This window comes from Phyllopteryx taeniolatus, chromosome 7 (genome assembly GCF_024500385.1).
Source record: "Phyllopteryx taeniolatus isolate TA_2022b chromosome 7, UOR_Ptae_1.2, whole genome shotgun sequence".
Taxonomy (NCBI): Eukaryota; Metazoa; Chordata; class Actinopteri; order Syngnathiformes; family Syngnathidae; genus Phyllopteryx; species Phyllopteryx taeniolatus.
This window is the reverse complement of record NC_084508.1, coordinates 7,739,196-7,758,107: the sequence shown is the minus strand read 5'-3', so window position 1 is coordinate 7,758,107 and position 18,912 is coordinate 7,739,196. Positions and strand designations below refer to the sequence as shown.

At 40.9% G+C, this 18,912-nt stretch overlaps 1 protein-coding gene across 3 annotated transcripts in view; it reads left to right on the top strand.

The window, feature by feature from the left end:
• The window catches only part of scfd2 (sec1 family domain containing 2), a 102,139-nt gene that overhangs the window by 68,230 nt on the left and 14,997 nt on the right, over positions 1–18,912 (top strand). The gene's annotated exons all lie outside the window — the stretch shown is intronic.

The window sequence follows — 18,912 nt, the reverse complement described above, 5'->3', positions numbered from 1 at the left end:
TTGTACCAAAATGTTTCAAAACAAACAGTTCTTACAGATGAAATTCAACTAGTATAGTAGTTCAAAGGGAACTACAACTGAATTGTACTGAGTGCATTTGAAATCAATCGTGAAAGTTCACCATTTCAATTTTTGCCACCACATTTTATTTTTGTGTGACTCGACTACCACCTAACACACACACACACACACACACACAGCATTACAACGTATCTGACCAGCATCTACATGATCTGTCTGTGTGTGTGTGTGTGTGTGTCTCGTGGGAGCGCCAGTGCACATAGCACACTTATCATCTGACACACACACACACACACACACACGTGCACAAAAGTGAGTGAGGATCAAAAGGTTAATCGTGTCTTTTCATCAGCAGCACCACCCTCGCTTCTATCTGCCCTCCTCCTGTCCGTGCATTACTCTCCTCCATTGTTTCTTCTCCCGTCAACTCTTCATTGTTAGCGTTTGCCGATTTAAGTCTCGTAAACGTGATTCACGCGCCAGCGAACTCGCTTAATACGACATCTCTTTAATGCCATTAGCGTGTTGTACCTTAGAGTTTTTTGTTTGAAGTTGTGGAAAAACAAGAGAGGGAGCAGGGGGTTCTCGGAGACCCACCCCCCCCTTTTTTTGAGCCCCCACGCTGACTCCAATGAGAAGTGCTTATGCATTCGGTTGAGGGGTACGTTTACATTGGAAGCCTTGAAATGGGTCAGGCACGCAAAATGGCTGCCTGACAACTATTGAATTGTGTCATATAAAATACAGAAATACTTACCGGAGATGCTGATTATTAAGTGCGCTAATGTGTGCAGATGGCTACAGGCGCGGTTTGTTTATCAAAGTTGGCCGTAACAAGTTTTGCTGAAACTAACCAAAAAGGGTACCTCAAAAAATGCTGACATCATCGAGGGCGGGATTTGAAATCCAATTGGTTCAACAAACAGTTCCATTACTATCACATGTTAGGCCAGCGCTATTGATTCTGTCGGCCTCTGGCAGATTCGATTGACATAGCGATACGTAAAAGGCTGAAATCTGATTGGACAAAAAATCCAGCATTCACTGTACTGGGATTAGTACAGCCAAGAAAAACACTATGAAATCAAAACATGTTAGGAATAAATTAGGGCTGTGGAAAAAATCCGTAAAGTCAACCACAAAAATTGCTTGATGCAAAATTTCTGCCTGAAGGCAATCAAAAGTATTGATAAAAGCATATTTGCGTGACCCGGAACCATTTGGCCACTGTCCATGTTTACAACACGGGCATTTTGTTGCAGACGCACGCACTGTTGGGCCAGTTTAAAAGCGTTCCCAAAAACGACAGAGGAGCGTCTGTAAGTGATTTTTAAGACACTATTAAGTGTGTAATGTACTTCTAATGTGCCGTATGAGTGAGCTGAAGGTAGTTTGCGTTTTTGTTTTTTTTTACCTAAAATGGTCATCGCTAGCGTGCTCATAATAATTGTGAATGCTAACCGTTTCAAAGGCTGATTTTGTTGTCTCAAATTCTGTACAGAGTTTATACCAGACACTCAGTACCGACATATGCAGTTTAAGGATAGAAGTCCAGCCCTCATAAATGAGAAAATGCATGTTAGTAGTAAACAAAATAATAATAATAATAATAATAATAATAATAATCGGGGGGCCGGCGATTACTCGAACACTTGACGGAATATCGATAGGATGATTGATTCTAAAAATATTTGATAATGACAGCCCTAGAAAAACTGTATCCAATTTCATAGAGTCAATATAAGAATTGAGGTTGTAAACATAGATCTGCAGAGAAGGTGTTGCCAGTCGTGACCACCCGCCACCGCTCTGGTGTCACGCCATTTACCGTCAATGCAAACCAGCGCAGAAAAACGTCCGTGTTTGTTTGGTTGGTGTTGCAATCAAGCATAGGATGCAAATGAACAACGGGCCCGCATGAGCCGGTCGGTAGGCTGCGCCCGCGGCTAGGCCCCGCCCCCCAGCTCTCCGTTAGCATGGCCGCTCGCAGCAGCGGCGGGGCTTTACCGGAGGCTGCTCGCCTGCCGTGCGTGTTATCGCGTCATCTTGCTTGACCGTGTGTATGTGTGTGTTTGCCTGAAAGGACTTTTTCAAATACTAACTTGTTGTTTCAGATGTTCTTTGGTTGATTTAGTCTCCTAATTGTTGACTAGCTCATCATATAGCGTCCGAGCTAACTGTATGTTTCAAAGTTTGGTGACTGTCTAGCACATACATTCATTCATGTCTCGCCACAAACGTGCTCTGTGGCTTTCACGTATGAAGGTCTTCTGCAACTTTTGTGGGCAATTCCTAGCAATAAATACCAATTAAAGCTGCTAACTTTTTGGCAGTGACTCCTCGAAATGATCTTTAAACTCTGACAACATGCTCCGTGGCCCAAAATGGCCACGGCTGGCTGACTGCCTGTTCATTTTGGAACATAAATCTTTCTCAAAACGTCGTCAAAACCTTTTCGTGCGTCACTGAGAATTGACTTATTCAAAGAAAAATGGCCGACTTCCTTTTCAATTCCAGGCATGGGTCCTTGAGACTTTCTTTGAACACTTTGTGTCCTGTCACGACAGACATGTCTAGCAAATGTCTTGCCAATGGGTGAAACTGGTGCTTTTTCTTCTTCGAAATTCACTCCATCCCTCTTCCTCACTTCTCCCGGATTATTGTCCCTTCCCTTCCCTTGTGTTGTGAACAAAAAGGCAAAGTGTGAACGGACGCCTAGTCTTACTCGCTTTTAATGCAGCAATTTTGTGGGGGGGAGAAAAAAAAAAAAAGAGTATTAATCCACGCAGACAGCACACCTACCGGAGTCTCGGCCTTGCCTCGTAAATCCCAAATTCACTTTGGTGCAACTCGTGTTGGTTATTCGGGCTAGACGCGCTATAAAACATTCTGCCTTGTTCCTCTCAAAATATTTCTCCGTCATATGGATTTTTATCGTGCGAGCCACCACGCCCTCCCTAAATCCAGACATGCATTAACAAATGTTGTGCACAAACATGTCACTCACACGCACACGCACAGACGTGGAGAATTTACGAGCAGAACAATAAGCCCGAGAACAAAGTGGAGGAGGCTGAATGATGTGTCTGTCAGTGGGTCATTGGGACTGTGACTTGTCTGCATGTGTGTGTTTTTCCGCCATTATTTCTCACTTTATTGCCTTTTGTTCTCCATCGCATGGGTAGCGCGTTTGAGAGGTTGAACCCGCGACGCTGCCGAGGGGAAAAAAAAAAGGAGACGGAGCCCATTTTGGAGGAAGGGCGGAGGACGATATTCACTTTACAACTTGGACACTTGTGTTAAAAATGGAGAGAATAGTTGGAGAGGAGGGAAAGTGACTTTTTGGATTCGAGCAGGTTTGCTGCCTCACATCTGGGCTGCCACGAAAGGGGAAAAAAAGCCAAGATGCTTATCCCCCTCAGGAGAGCGCGAAAAAACAGCTCGTCAGTCCTCCTGGCAGAGAGAGCTCTGTTTTTGGAATGGACGGAGAGTCGGGTGGCTGAATTGATGGGGGGGGGCGTGGTATATGTTGTAGGCCGGCCGCTTGGCAAACGCTGCGCCCTAGCGGCCAAGTCTAGAACTGCGTCAGTGAAGTTTCAAGCTCTCAAATTTCAAAATGTTCTAAATGTATCGAGGTATGTAGGCATCCAATTCTACGGCTTGCATAACAACAAGAAGACATGTTTTCTATTGTCAAAGCGACCAGATGTGCTCACCTCGCCCAATATGTTAGCGTACACCGTATTTGCAGCACAGCAAGGGAATAAAGTTGTCATTGTGCCCTGGAAGACACAACTTATTTGTACCCTGTTTGTGTGTGTGTGAGCGCGCCCCACCGAGCACACGTGTTAATGCATTCTGGTGTGTAACTCAAGCCCAACGAGCAACAAACACATGTTCGCATGTTTCTACTTGGAAAACAAACACGGCAGAGCAGAGGCCCGTGTGCTTCCCGCAAGGTCAAAATAAAGCCCCCCACCTTCGCCCCCCCCCCATGCACCCCATGCACCTCATGGACGTAAAAAAAATAATAATAATAATAATAATAATTGGAGTATGTTTCTGCGCCTCTCTGTGTCAGTCTACTTTCCCGTTACAATTTGGCTATATTCCCTCACATTTATTATTGTGTGTAAATAACAAAAAGGATGAGTTGAATGACTTAATGCCGCGTGTGTAAAGTGCTATTGTGCATATGTTTGGCCATGTTTGATGTCAACATCAGTTTGTGCTAGCGTGTTATGTAGGCTAGCATGCTAGCTAATACTATTGATGACTTGCCTTATGTGAAGGCGGTTTGTTTGGGTTGAATAATTGACTTACTGAATACAATTGTTTATGTAACATGGGTTCCTAATTGTGTAAATTCTAGAAGCATGGCGTCGATAGTTTATGATCTTCTCCATTATAGGTGTTTTGCTGCCATGCGGCGGCATCTATACGCAGTTATTTGCAGATGTCTGCTATCCGCGGCAAGGCTCGGTCCCTATCCCGTCCGCTTCGATGAGCCAATTAAAGATGAGCTCTTTTGTTTTTCATTTCTTCCCGATGCCGCGGAAGGGTACGGCAAGGGTAGGCAAAGAGGCAAAGTTTGATGATAACTTTAGAACTAGAAACGGACCCGTTGGTCTCCATATTGGCCGCGCAGTCCAGTATGCCTCGTCGGGAAGGGGGTTTTGCTTTTTTTCGGAGGGGCGGTTTTTAGAGAAGCCTCTTTGATTGATGGCCCCCTTCCTCCAGTCCAATGTGTGGCAGCACTCCGGGGAGGGTAGGGCCCCGAGTACCCCCCAGGTACTTTTTGGGTCCTTTGTGTGCGTGCGTGCGTCCACGCCAGTGATGCAAAGTGCAGCTGCACATTTGGACCCTGCGGGAGGACGTTTTTCTTGTTTACAGTACCCCTCTTTGGCCTTATCACTGACCATTGACATTTGTCACATAATAAAGTGGTGCCTTGACTTAAATGATTCATTCATTTGGTGACCATGCTCGTAACTCAAAACACACGTATCTCAAATCATCTTTCCGTATTGAAATGAATGGAAATGCCATTTATCCATTCCAGCCCCATCCATTTTCTGCCGCGCTTCTCCTCACAAGGGTCTCGGGGGTGCCGGAGCCCATCCCAGCTGCCATCGGGCAGGAGGCGGGGTACACCCTGAACTGGTGGCCAGCCAATCGCAGGGCACATACAAACAAACAACCATTCGCACTCACAATCACACCTACGGGCAATTTAGAGTCTTCACTTAACCTAGCATGCATGTTTTTGGGGATGCGGGAGGAAACCGGAGCGCCCGGAGAAAAGCCACGCGGGCACGGGGAGAACATGCAAACTCCACACAGGCGGGGCCTGGCGGGATTGAACCCCGGTCCACAGAACTGTGAGGCAGACGCTCTAACCGGTCGCCCACCGTGCCCTCCAAAATAATGGCACTCTACTGTATTGTACTTCATAAAACATACAGTCAATAGAATGTTAAGAATTAAGAATGAAACCGTTTTTGCATCGTGATCATTCCGTGGGCATTGCGCTCCTACTTCTGGTGTGCGCACTTTTACCAACAGTGGGCAGTATAATACATACAGTACGACACGTAGAATGGATTTGAAAAAGCGTCACAACTCAGATGCAATAATTGGAGTTGTTTTACGCAGAGGATAAAGAACATATGCCCTGTGAGTTGGCCTATATGCTGTGTACTGCCTGTGTTCAAAGCTTCAAATCTAAGTTTTGGGGCTTTTTTTCAAGGTTTTCAACTACCCCCATATCGAAGCCCTTTTTGTGTTAGCATTAAGCTAGGAAAGGTTATGTGGTTTATTTAGTTTTAAACTTGAAATGCAATAACCAACTTGAAGCAAGCACTTGGCCTCTTTTTTTTACGGCTTGTTCTGCCAAACTGCTGCTACTTGTGAAGTTCACTGCCACGATCTACTGCTCGTGACACAAAGGTTTTTTTTTAATATTTCATATTTTGATCTCAACTTGTATTGGGAAATATACACAAGACCCGCTCCGTTCGTTACTCGGGCCCACTGAGAATTTTTACATGAAGAGTCCTTTGATATTTATTGCATTAATTTAGCTGCGGTGTTTTCTGTGGTGTATTTGTTCGTTGTGTATTTACTTCATATTAATATATCTCATTAAGTAAGTGGTTATTTGATTTATTCTAAATGATCGTATAAAACATTTACAAAATAAACCATTTTACATGCACGTTTAATGTGTGAATTTATTATATTGAATAATTTGACAGTTAAATATAAATTTTAAATAATACAATTTAAAAATGAGAATGAATTGTTTCTAATCTATTATTTGAATTACAAATAAGATGGCTGAACTCTCCGTTTTATACTGTAAATCTGTTTTCCCAACCCTGTTTTATATTATTTGAATTGAATTGTAATTTGTTTTACCCAATTTGCGTTATTGTTTATAGCTAATTATAATTATTACACTGCACACGTACTCTATTTAATCGAAAAAGTTTTTTTTTTAATAGAAATCAAATCCTATAAAAAGAAAACATCTAACTGATTCTTTGCCTTCATGGTTTTTATTTCATTTCACTATTGTAATTATTTATTTGTTTATTATTTATAGGATTGTATCTTGACATTGCTGACTTTGAGGGAGTGGGTCTCTGTTTGACCGGCAGAGGGCGCGCTTTCCATCATTTACTCGTTTCAAGTGAGTCGGACAGGTGTACCGGTGAGCGTAGTACCTCCAGTGTCCCTCGAGAGGGCAGTACTGTCCTACTTTTGCTCCTTACACGGGTCAGGTCACCATCATAGCACGTTAAGGTGCCAGTTTGAGAGAGAAAAAAAAGTGATAGATTTCTGAGATAAAATCTGTATATTTTTGAGGAAAAAAAGTCTGGTACTTTCAAGAAAACCAGCATGTTTTCAAAAACAAATGGTATATTTAAAAAAAAAAAGGTTGTATTTTCAAAAAAGTTATATTTATTATATATTCATAATAATATAAAACATTTGATTTAAGACAACAAGCTGTATATTTTTGAGAAAAAAGTTTCTTTTTTAGAATGTTTTTTTTTTATTATTTTTGAGAACACAAGTTGTATATATCTTTGAGGGGAAAATCATATACTGTATTTTTTCCAGGGAGACATACTGAGGAAAAATATTTTAGAGAGCACAGTTTTTACACAAAAGTCATATATTATTAAGATAAAAAAGTTTCATTTTTTTGGGGGGGGGGGGTCACATTTTTGAAAAGCAACACATTGTTTTTGAGAAACGTTGTCTATTTCTTTGAAAGAAATTTCCTATTGTTGCATTTCTTGATCATTTTGCTGAAATAAAATCATAAAAAGTCATATTCAGTATGAGTTGCATATTTTTGAGAAATAATATATATATTTTTGAATAAACAATGTTGATATTTGAAGTCATGTAATCCTGGGAAAATGTTGCGTATTTACATCAAAAAACAGTATATTTTTAAAATATGTGTATTCTCTAGGAATAAATATATTTTCGTAAAAACAAGTTTTTTGTTTTAAGACAAAAGTCCTAAGTTATCAAGAAGTTTCATATTTTGAGAAGAAAGTCACACGTATTTGTATTTTTAAAAGGTCCCTTATTTTCAAGAGAAAACATGTTTATCATGTAGTAAACAAGTTTGCGTGAGGAAAGTTGCAAAGTTTTGGTAAAAAAAAAAAAAAAAAAGCTGCTTTTTTGAGAATTTTCTTTTCTTTTTTCGGGGAAAACAAGTCGTTTGCATAAAAAACATGATTCCTCTATCAAAAGCATTGTAAATATTAAAAACTGCAAATGTGTTTCCTCCTCCATGCTGAGGAATGACCTGATGTCTGCGGCCGGCTGACGTCGGGCCACGGGAATGATTTGGAATTGAGGAGTGTTGAAAAGGTTCTGTGATCGGTTCGCGCACATTTACACACACACACACACACACCTGTTGGCCTGCTCTCCAACATTGGCCTTCAGCGTATATCAGCATATAATCATAATAATAGTGACCTGGCACATACACACGTGTTCAGTCATCGCGAGGCTAATGACATTCCTTTGCACGCGCGCGCACACACACACACACACACACGCTTACAATGGTTGTGTAACAAACAATTGGTGATTGACATCCACTGAACGCCAGCAAGGTCATTCATGAGAAAAAAAAAACATCGATATATTGAACAATATGGCTGCAGAGGAAGAATACTGCGATTGCAAGTTTGCTTTCAAGTGGTGGAATGCCTTCCTAACCGTGACTAAAGAAATGTCTTATATAACATTTGGATTTGATTTAGCAGTCAATTAATCACTCGATTAAGTTTGGCTCCTGAAAAGCTATTCACAGCTTTCTGATTAGGCCACTGTTTTTCCAGAGCTCCTGTTTCACGTTGACCCTAGAAGATCGGGCTCCGCCTCCAGTTTATCCCCGTTTTGAAACTTTTTCGTTGATGACCACTTCCTAACGCAATTTACTGCTACATCAAATCAATTTTCCCCATTGAAATGAGTTAAAATCGTATTCATCTATTCCAGCCCCCCAAAAAACAAATGTTTTGAATGTTTTTATACAGAAAAATGGCGTCGTATTGAAGAAAACCTAATCAAAGAATGTGAAGAAATAGTGCTTTTATAAAGTGTAATTACTATACGTACTATAGCATCCATGTGTTAGATGTGTTTTATTAAGGGGCGTGGCCTAAAGAGAGTGACATCAGGAGCTGGGCTCAGATTGCCCGGTTAGTCAGCGTGTGAGCGTCTGGGCGTGAGCTGTGGTCCACAGCTGCTGCTTGCAAATGTTCTCATTTTGTACATTCAACCCCCGCTATTTGCTAACAGCAAAAAAATCTGTGAATAATTCACGCCACCCCTGTTAAGGTTTGGAATTGCCCATGGATGCCACAAAATAGCACCAATGCGCTACTTAGGACTAAATGAAACTCCTCATCTCACTTCGCCATACCTCTTAAAAAAACCAAGATGCCACCGGTTTTGTTTAGTTTTTTCCAAGATCAGCAAATGTCGAACCGTGAACATGCAAGTCTTACTGGATTAATGTGTTGGATGCGTGGCTTTAAGGGGCGTGGCGTGATGAGTGACGTAAGGCCACGTTGCTTACAAGAGCGTGTGAACGTCTGGCCAAAACCCCCCCCCCCAAAAAAACATCTCAACCTAAACTTGTTTCTCAAAAATATACATTTTAGATGAATTAAATATTCAACATTTTTGTTGAAAATATACTACATTTTCCGAAGCATATATACATACTACTTTTGCCCAAAATGAAAACAAAATTTTGTTTTGAAACTATACAAGATTTTTTTTTTCCTCTGAAGGAAAACATTTTTCTGAAAGATATACAACTGTTTCTTGAAAATATACTACTTCTTCCTATAAAAGGTGCATTTAAAAAAAAAATAAGTAAATAAAATAAATGTTGATAAAATATACACCTTTCATTAATATACAAGATTTTTTCTAAAAGAAAACGTTTCAAAAATATGGAACTTTTTTTCTTAAAAAATATACTTCTTTTTCCTAAACAAAACTTATACTTATTTTTTAAAAAATGCTACTTTTTCCTGATAAAATATAAAATAATATATGATGAATACAATAAAAGTTGAACTAAAATTGTACTGAAATAAAACTAAAACAAATAGTTCTTGAAGATTAAATCATGTACTGTACTAGAAAGTTGAATACAACTGATCTGTACGTAAACAGTTATTCTTTCACCACCACTAGAGGGAGGTGGCGTGCCACTGGTGGTAATGATACTACACTGAGAATCACTGCTCTCAAAGAAAACTAAAAAATGGACAACTTTACTTAAAAATATACTTTTTTGTAAAACAAAAAAATAATAACAATAATCCCTGAAAATGTATTTTTATATTATAGTACATATTTGTCCAAAACCAAACTTATTTTCTCAAATGTATAAAAGTATGTTGTAAATGTACTATTTTTTTCTTGAAAATGTAGCACTTTTCTCCAAAATACATAACTTCTTTCTCCGATCGATAGATAAACAGACAGACTTTATTCATCCATCCATCCATTTTCTGAGCCGCTTCTCCTCACGCGGGTCGCGGGCATGCTGGAGCCTATCCCAGCTGTCATCGGGCAGGAGGCGGGGTACACCCTGAACTGGTTGCCAGCCAATCGCAGGGCACATCGAAACAAACAACCATTCGCACTCACAGTCATGCCTACGGGCAATTTAGAGTCTCCAATGAATGCATGTTTTTGGGATGTGGGAGGAAACCGGAGTGCCCGGAGAAAACCCACGCAGGCACGGGGAGAACATGCAAACTCCACACAGGCGGGGACGGGGATTGAACCCCGCACCTCAGAACTGTGAGGCTGACGCTCTAACCAGTCGGCCACCGTGCCGCGACTTTATTCATGCACAAGGGAAATTCACTTATATTTAATGTACATATTTTTTCTAATAAAAGTACAACTAGTTTTCACAGAAATACATAACTTTTTTTTTGGTTTTTTTTTCCTTCCAAATATGCCCATTTTTTTGTGTGCGTAAGTACGGCCCAATTGTAAGCACACGATGATTTAGGACAGGAGGGGCTGCCGTTATCTGTCCGCAAGTGTTGCCGTGCGAGCGACATCAATCCGATAAGCGCCTTTCGCCATCCGACGCGTGAACTCGCGCAGCCTGAGCACGCATAAAAAAAAATACAAAAAGATGCCGAAAGCGAGCAAACAACTCGGAAACGCTTAACAGTGCGCAGTGGAGCGCTTCTACTGTATGTACTCGCTTTTTAAACTTTGGCAGCTTTTTAGCGAACTGGGCGTGAATCTTTTCTTCATCCACTTTAGCTCCCGTTTCACTGTTGCTCGGTCGGGTACGCCGTATGGACGCAAGTATCGCGACACGCTGCTTATTCAGTTCAATAAGTGATGCATTCATCAAATGATTCGATGTCGGACAATCTTAACCGCCCCTATTTTGGAGTTTGGTGGAGAAGAACAAGCCAGTCATACACCCTTGGGATGAACTGGAGGGGTTTGAGAATTTGCCAAAGTAGGCTCTCGTAGTAGTAGCTGGCATCTAAAGGATGTGATGCTGCCACTGGTAGTTCTTGAAAATATGCGATCTTTTTTCCTCAATAATGTACAGCTTTGTTTCTTGATATCACACTGTTATGTACATTTTTCTCAACCATACAACTTCATTTTTCGTAAACTAAGGAATTGTTTTTTTTCTTTCAAATATACAATACCATTCGCAAATAATATACTGTTTTTCTATTTAAAATAGGCTACATTTTCTCGCAGATAAACACATTTTGTTTCCCTCAAAATCATATTACTTTTTTCCTTACTGTCTTTTTCTCAAAAACCCCAAAATATTTTTGGGTAAACAACCTTTTCTTTGAAAATATACAGTTTTTCTAAAATGATGCATATTTTGTCACACATTCTGTTGTAAGTAGTAATATTGTTTTTTTCTTCTCAAAAAATAATTCTATTCTCAGAAATATTCTCCTTTTTAAAAATGTATATTTTTAAATATCCTTTTTTACCTCAAATAAAAACACCGTTTTTTTTCTCAAAATATACATTGAACTTTTTTATTTAAATTTGCAATTTTATACTCGGGAAAATGTACTTAAATTTGGGATTGACCATTTGACTTTTACTTTTGGAATATACTGTATGTGGAATAGTCCCAATACTTTTGTCTACTTCCCCTCTCCTAATAGCGTAGTCGCCTAAGTCATATTTCATTCATCGGAAAACAAGAAAAAAAAACAAAAAAAAAACGACAAACTCAACAAACAAGAAGAGTCCAGTTGCCTCAGTCGAACTTTTGTGGATTATCATGACCTGGATGACTGACAATCTACAACATATCTAAAAAAAAATGCAATATTAGCAACCACGTTTTTTTCTTGATACTTTGACAGTTTGACACTTTTTATACACTCCTTCTTGCCGTGGTGAATCTAGTGTTGGTGTATGAAAGTGTATGCCGGTCATCAGCCGGTCCTCTGCCAGGGCGCGCTTATGTAACTGCCAAAAGCCCGAGCAGGAAGTCCGACACACTGCACAGACAGGCCTGATGTGCTAAAAGTGGCTTGGTTTTACATCCCATAATACCCCCCCCCCCCCCCCCCCCCCCCTCGCATGTGAAGCCGGAGTCTCAAGTTGGGTTGCGTGCAAAGTCCAAATTTGTTTCTTCAATCTGTGGAGTCAAGAGCGCTAGATTTCACTGATCTACCATGAAAGTATGCGGCGTTCATACACACTTACACACACACACACACACACACTTACACGCGTCGGCCAAAGTGAAGGTGAAAGACGAGTCATGTGGTGTCTCGCTTTTCAGCTGTTGCATTTCTATGAAAAGAAAAATGCGACTCTGTGACAAAATGGGTTTTTTTCTTTTTTTCTTTTTTGAATTCCGAGGCGAATTCAGCTCACCCTTGAATTAATGCCATGCGGTGTTCTAAAAGACACTTTATTCGGTACACCTGCTGTAACCAGCTCCACGGAGCAACGAGTTTAAAATGGAAACTGTTAGCATGTTAGCATTTTACTCATTTTCATTTGAAATGAAACAAAAAAACAGGCATGATGTGAAAATCGTCACCCATCTGCCTTAGGACTTTCTCTCCTCAAGTTTCCAATGGTGTTATAGCGTATGTTAGCATGTCAACTGTTAGCATGTTAGCATTTTACACATTTTCATTTGAAATGAAAAAACAGGCATGATGTGAAAATCCTTACCAATCTGCCTTAGGACTTTCTCTCCTCAAGTTTTCAATGGTGTTATAGCGTATGTTAGCATTTGACACATTTTCCTTTTGAATATCCAACACACCTGATGTAAAAACCCTTATGAATCTACCATAGCGCTTTTTATACTCCGCTTGCAGTCTTGCTATATCTTCGCATAGCAACCAGAAATCGTACCCCGACGACAGGACATCATATAAAATCCTTCTCGGCCAGTCTTAACGTTCATCGTACTCACATCGTGATATGTTTACGTGGTGTTAGCATGTTAGCGTTCTGCCTTGCTCAGCGGGCTTTGTCCGCCAAGTAGCTCACGACTGACAACCGAAGCCGCCGAGGTGGAATAAAGAGCGACATAAGAGCACTTGGCTTACCCACAGCCTCATGGTAGCGCCGTGTGGAAGCGGAGGGTCACATCTCGGAAACGCGCAACGGCGACCGACCTGCCGTTTCCACCTTCAAGAGATTTTCAAAGGGTTGATAAGAAGGCTTTTCGTAGTTGCCTTAGTCTCTTTTCCGACTGTCGCTGCTTCCAAAGTCACGGACCCTCATTCTTTCCCCCAGAATAGACGTTTTGGTCAGGCCTCCAAATAGGCAGGCGTATTTCTAAGAAGTGCATTCCGCTGATAAGCACAGCAGCACAGAGTTGCTGCTGTGTTTTGAGGGTTGTTGAGGAAATGACCTGTTGTTCTTGCGCCGTCCGTTTCATTGTCAAGGCCACACGGCCAACCCAAAAAATGTTGAGGCCGTAATGACTTCTTCCCATTTTTTGTTTTTTTCTTTCTCGTGTAAGTAATTACTCACTCAATGGACCTTTCAAAGTGCAGTGTGTCGGCCAACGACCTTGAACTAACATTGTTCTGTATTAAGACAAATACATAACAACACAAAAGTTGACTTTGGGACCCATTTTCTGATGCCAAATGTTTGTGTTTTCAAATCAAAAGAAACTTATGTAACTAACACCCTTTCGCACACAAAATAACTTACTTTGGTACACATTTTCTGACGCCCTAAACAAATGCTGAAATTAGCGTTTTTATTCAGTGTACATGGAAACTGTGATGCAGTTTTTTTATTATTCAACTTGGGATCCTTTTTGTGAAAGCAATGCATTTTTTTGCAAAATGTTATATGCGTCTGTCGATTTTAAAAAAAAATCCACTTTTGGGACCCAGCTTCTGACACCGACTGTAGAATGCCATTGACCTATAATCAAACTGCCAAAATGACAGAGTAGTCATTAGTTTATGTGAAAACTGACATTGTTGTTAAAAAAATAATAATCCACTTTGGGATCCATTTTCTTCCATCAAAATGACAAAACATAATTATGTTAAATTCACCTTTTCACACTATTGTAAAAAAAAAAAAAAAAAAGACGTAAAATGCACCTGTTCACACTATTGAATAAAAAAACAATACCTTTGACTTTGTGACCCATTTTCTGACACCAGAAATGCCATTGGAATGTAAACAAACATCCAAAACGACACAGTTTTCATCAGTTCTGCATGGAAACGGTCACACTAGAAATGCCATTGGCCCGTAAACAATCTAAAATGACAGTTTTCATCAGCTTAACATGGAAACAGTGATGTTGTTTTAAAAAAATAAATAAAAAAGGAGGAGAATCCATTCTGGGACCCTTTTTCCATTTCCAAAATGGCCAAAGCGATTAACGATTTTTCACCCAAAAATGCCCCGCAATGTTCCTTTTTCCACCACCACGCTCCATGGATCATCGGTAGAACAGATTCGACTTTATAACATCTGAGGATACACGGCTAGAAATGACAACTATAAACACATGCAAATGTCCACTCAGAACAGAATAGTAAAAAAAAAAAATTGGAACCCCTATTCTGACACCAAACGGCCAATATGTTATTTTCCTTTTTTTTTTTTTTTTTTTTACACTTTTACTTATTTCAAATCTAATAATTCATGCCCTAGGGGTTATCTATTCCTCTGCACTAGCACAGCTCTCACCCGAGGAACCGTGACTCACCACTCACCATCTCTTATTTCAATTGCACACAATGAATACGTCCTTTAATTTCACAAACAAATGGAGAGCTCCTGCGCTGAGTCATATTAGGGTCGCGTGCGAACGTGTTTTTTGCGGACTCTGGGTGGGGCAATCGAGCAGCGTGCGCTCACTTGCGATTTCCCGTCAAACTCTGCAAATGAGTTTGATGCGGCCTGTATCCACAAACGCAATGTGTGTGCATGCAACTGTGGCATGTATATCATGCAGGGCAGTTCACATGACAAAACATATATAGTACTTCATAAAAATATCCAGTAATGACATATAAATAGAATGTAGACGATTAAATGTTTCTGCCACTTTTTTTTTTTTTTTTTTTTGCTTCAATTTGATGGACATTGTGCTGCTCCTACTGGTGTGGGCACCTTGGCCACCTGGGGGCAGTATAATCCAGATGTACTGTACATGGAGACAGTCAAAACTCCAAAATAGGTGACAGTAACGTGAGTTGTTCTTTGCAGAGGATAAAGAATATTTGCCAGTGAGTGTTATTATATTGTCTGTCTACAGTACACGTGTTGGTCCACTGTTTGTGTTCAAGTATCCATTGCTTAAATGGAAGAACACTGCAACACAGATGCTATTTGTCAGCCCGTGGTTTTGTACGCTGCGTTAGCATGAAGCTAAACAGACGATTCTAAAGCAAAGCGGTGGTTGTTTTAAATGCACGTGTTGATTTCGTTGTTTTACATTTAGTTTGACAGGAAATCTTAACTAGGAGTGGCAACAAATAGCTTGAAGCCTCTTTTTTTTTTAAGAATTGCTTTGCCGAACGGCAGCCCGTATCACGAAAAACTCATCACTTGTGTCTCAAGGCACCACTGTATACATGAGACAGCACTACTGATTCCGAAGGCCCCGGGCAGATTAGATAGACGTGGCAACACAATGGCCCGAGCCCAAATCGATTTGGGCAAAAAACAAATCAATCCATCAATCAATCTAACCTCCACATACACTCACTGGAAACAGTGCCGCGAAGACAAATGCTACAAAATGAAGAGAATACACTGTTGGGAATGAATGAATACAATTTCATGGAAAGAATTTTCACATTCAGGTTGCAAATGTAGATCAGTGCTTTTGATAGTGTTTTAGGCCTTGATGGTCGGCAAACGCTTGCGTGCGAGACATCAGAGGAGGCGTGCGTTTTGGGACCGACGCGGTGGGTGGCGTGGAGATGATTTGATTCGCAGGTGTTTGGGGCCGGCAGGCAAGCTGGGGCGCTCCCAAATCGGCACCTGGGGCCCTCGCTCAGGCTCAGTTGACGCCATCGTCAACATGGCGGCCCGCCTGCGCCGTGTATGTGTTGGCAGGTTTTCAAAGGTACAGACACGCAACACAGCGGGCCTCCTCCGTCTTATTGCCCGCTCAATTAGCTTAGTTGTGAAACTGTCAAACTGATGGTACCTGGCAAGCCCCCCGGATACATAACGTATGCTGACGCTCATTTCAACTGCAACCTGGAGGCTGGTACAATTTGAAAGCCAGACATGTCTGCTGACAAAGGCTATTTAAAAACCTACGGGTGCACGAGCACCCACCAGGAGGGACACCGGATTAAAGTCCCTGTCAATTGAAAATAAAAATGTCTTCTAATTTTCACAGAGAAATGTGGCACCCAACTGCTCTAGTCCACACCCTAAAAAATCTAAATAATAACAAATCATTCATCATATTTAATTATGCAATCAAGGAAATATTCATATTTGGTAGCACTGCAGCTGTTTTATTTTAGTTTTTTAAATTTAGGATTCTGCTCAAAATCCTACGGAAGCCCCCCTGGTGCCAAGGTGTGAGAAAAATAAAATTCATTGATAATCCGTTCCCTCAGTTTAGCAAATGTCTGGGGCTCCGTAGACCTACGTATATCTGTCAAGTGACGTCAATTCTATTTGTATGTTATATTCTTACTCGTGTGAATTCTGTGTCTAAATTGTCATGTCGTGATATATCGTACATCCCATTTTTTCAACTGAAAGGCAATATTGCTGTCGTTCGAGGGGGTTGATCATTATATAGCAGTACTAGCAGGACTGGCTACAATTAGCCTGCGTGTTTCCTAAACACAGTACTAAACTGAGGGAACGGATTCTCAACGAATTTTATTTTTCTCATACCTCGGCACCAGGGGGGCTCCGTAAAAATCCAATCGATTGAGTAATGGAATACAAATTGCGTTTGCACTACAACATTCTAGAACATGTACATGTGAGGTGTAGGTATTATTTTTGTCACGTTACTTCTTTCATTAGCGCTCACACGCAACTTCCGAAAGGGTGGAGGTGCAACTCCTGCTTCTATTTGAGGACGCTCGGATTGGTGCGAATGTTTTAAGATAAGACCCACATCCGAATGAACGCTCGCCGTGGTCTCGCCCTGCACTTTGTCCCCAGACTAGAGTTTACCTTGCGGCCGTCAGGGAAGGCGGGGCGGACGGGGGGTGGCGGGCGGTTGCCAGACGCTTCACATTCCTGGAGACAGGCAGCCACTCAAAACAAACCCTGGCCGCGTTCAATTGGATCTCCTCTACAACGTGGCAGGGAGGCAAAGGAACAAACAGGCCGGATGAAAGGCTGACCAAGCCAAGTTGCGAGCCTGTGCGTTATCGAACCGCGCCGACGTTGACCTATGCAGCCGGCCAAATCAAATGAGGCAAAGTATTTGTGAAGGAGGTCACTTTATGAAGTCAAGTTATGAAAGCGATCTTGATTTTGCACCAGGGGTGTCGGTGATGTATCGGCGTCCATGCGAGTGTTTGAGATCTTATCTCCCGCTATTGGATATACAGCACACGCACTTGATGTTTATATTGCATAGATAAATGTCTGAAGGCGTGTTTAACATTATGTAAGCTCCAATTTCATTTCAAGTTTCATGTGACTGGTGGATGGCAATGGCGGCAGAAGACGGGTATAAAAAAAAAAAAAAAGAAATTGCTTTTTCTTTGGCCCTAGTAGCAACTGTAATTCCACGACACTGTTCTCGTAAGATTGTGCCATTTTATTATTATTATTTTTTTTTTTAAATGTATCTTTTTACTCAGAAAATCACAACTTTTACTCTAAAATATACAACTTTAACACAAGTGTTAAACTCAAGGCCCGGCCGGGGGCCAAATCCGGCCCGCCGTATCATTTTATGACGCCAAATCGCGTGTTCCATGATTCTTGCTCAAATCTGTACCAAAATTGAAAATTGTCCGATGTAATAAATAATAACATTGAGATAAGTGTTTTTAGGGCGGGGTTACCAAGCCCCTTTTACAGTAACATCAACAATAGCTAAACAAACTAGTATCCTCGTCTTCTCATTTCCAAACTAGTTATTCATCAATATTTTGTATATGTAACAATATGAGGTGAGAGGTGATTGCATTTTATGGTTTCAGAATCATACCGGCCCTCTGCGGGAAAACCGTAAATACTTTTATTATTTGAAAATATTCCACAATTTGTACATAAGATTACAAATCTTTTTCCTTTTGAAATGTCAAGATTTTGTTTTCTTTGAAAATATGCAACTTTCCTTCTAAAACAAATCGATATATCTGGAGTCATGCTTGGATGTAGTGAAGTACCCGGCAGTGTACAATGCTGCTTTGTGCACTCCTGGCAGCCGTTGTGTTGCAGTCATCGGGATTCGTGTTGCTTGTGAGCCATGCTGAACACATGCTGACACAGTTGCAGTGTGCGGCGTTTTACCGATGTCATGTATATAACTACAACACAGCTGAGCGTCTTTTTAATTGCTTGTTACAAAAAAGTGCTTGCCTTCATCCAAGTGGTAATTTATTCCGAAGCATATTTTTCTGTCACTCTCCAACAACATCAGATTCCTTCTTGAGGTGTCTTTGCTTTGTGAATGAAAAGGCGTTCTTGTCCTCTCGCTTCCATCTTTTTACTCTATCATTAGTTTCAGGACATAGCGTTTTGTAACCTTTCGCCAATCTCAATGTTTTCTTGCATGTAGTTGCTTTTTTGTGTGCCAGTTTGTAAGGAAGCGTGCCAAGGTTAACACAACACAGGCGGTACTTTTGCCTATGGACCAGGGACACGCGGCCAACGATT